General features: G+C 42.7%; 1 long non-coding RNA gene across 1 annotated transcript; it reads left to right on the top strand.

Moving 5' to 3' along the window:
* Nucleotides 1-438: 438 nt before the first annotated feature.
* Nucleotides 439-1,197, top strand: LOC117941120. The gene is made up of 2 exons (XR_004655861.1): nucleotides 439-590; nucleotides 1,032-1,197. It is a non-coding gene; the product is annotated as an uncharacterized LOC117941120 (long non-coding RNA).
* Nucleotides 1,198-1,354: the final 157 nt, after the last annotated feature.

Genomic DNA, 1,354 nt, shown 5'->3' with positions numbered 1-1,354 from the left:
CCAGACTCAAACCCACCTGTTCAAAACCAGACCCTAAACCCACCTGTTCAATACCAGACCCTAAACCCACCTGTTCAATACCAGACCCTAACCCACCTGTTCAAAACCAGAACCTAAACCCACCTGTTCAAAACCAGACTAAACCCCACCTGTTCAAAACCAGAATCAAACCCACTTGTTCAATACCAGACCCTAAACCCCCTGTTAAAAACCAGACCCTCAACCCACCTGTTCAATACCAGACCCTAACCCACCTGTTCAATACCAAACCCTAACCCACCTGTTCAAAACCAGAACCTAAACCCACCTGTTCAAAACCAGACTAAACCCCCCTGTTCAAAACCAGACTAAACCCACCTGTTCAATACCAGACCCTAACCCCCCTGTTCCAGCTTATCTAACACACTGTATATAATGCAGCTTTAAGGAGTCTCCCCTCCTTATGGGGAGTTTTGATGAAATATTAACATGATTTGACGTTTTGTGGTTTTTAAGGTTGTGTATTGTTTGTGTTGACAGGAAAGTGGGCGACTCCGTTTGACCCCCGGCTCACCGAGCAGGACGACTTCCACGTGGACGAGAACACAAAGGTTCACAGTTCTCTCTCTTAACTCAGAAAACAGGATTTGGCGATGAAAAGTAGCTTCTGTCTAACCCTGGTGGTGTCTCCCGGGTCAAAAACTGACAAAAAACAACAACATTTTCGTCCCTTTTTCAGACTTTTTTTTTAGTTTCCACCTCCAACACTTTACTTGTTTTATACTTTTTGGAATTCATGGTCAATAACCCTCATTTATATAGAATTATACCTAATATTAGAGTTAAAAAAGCATAAATTATGACTTATTTGGACCAATAGTTAAGATCAGAGGAATGAAAGAGCGTTGGAAGGAATCTGTTTTTATGATAATTTGGTTAAAAACAAACTCATATTTCAGATATAGACATTTGTTAAAGCGTCAGATTTGACCCGAGGACACCAGGAGGGTTGAGGACTCTGTGTGTCTTCATGTTAAACTGTCATCATCCAGGTTCGAACCGCCATGATGAACATGGAGGAACTTTTTCACACCTATCACGACCACGTGCTGAACACCACGGTCCTCCAGCTGCCCTTCAACAGCTCCTACTCCATGCTGCTGATGTTACCTGACGTCATGGCCACGCTGGAGAACGCCATCTGCCCCAACCACGTCACCAAATGGTTGAAGTGGATGAAGCCCAAGTGGGTAGAGTTTAACAACAAACTGACACTAGAAACCTTTATAAATTACATATATAGTAGTGATTATTTACATGGAGTCTGGTGGAGATATGCTGCTCTATACACGCTAAAAGTAGTGATTATTTACAT

This window comes from Etheostoma cragini, unplaced genomic scaffold (assembly GCF_013103735.1).
Source record: "Etheostoma cragini isolate CJK2018 unplaced genomic scaffold, CSU_Ecrag_1.0 ScbMSFa_4383, whole genome shotgun sequence".
Lineage (NCBI taxonomy): Eukaryota > Metazoa > Chordata > Actinopteri > Perciformes > Percidae > Etheostoma > Etheostoma cragini.
This window is presented reverse-complemented; position numbering and strand designations above follow the sequence as displayed.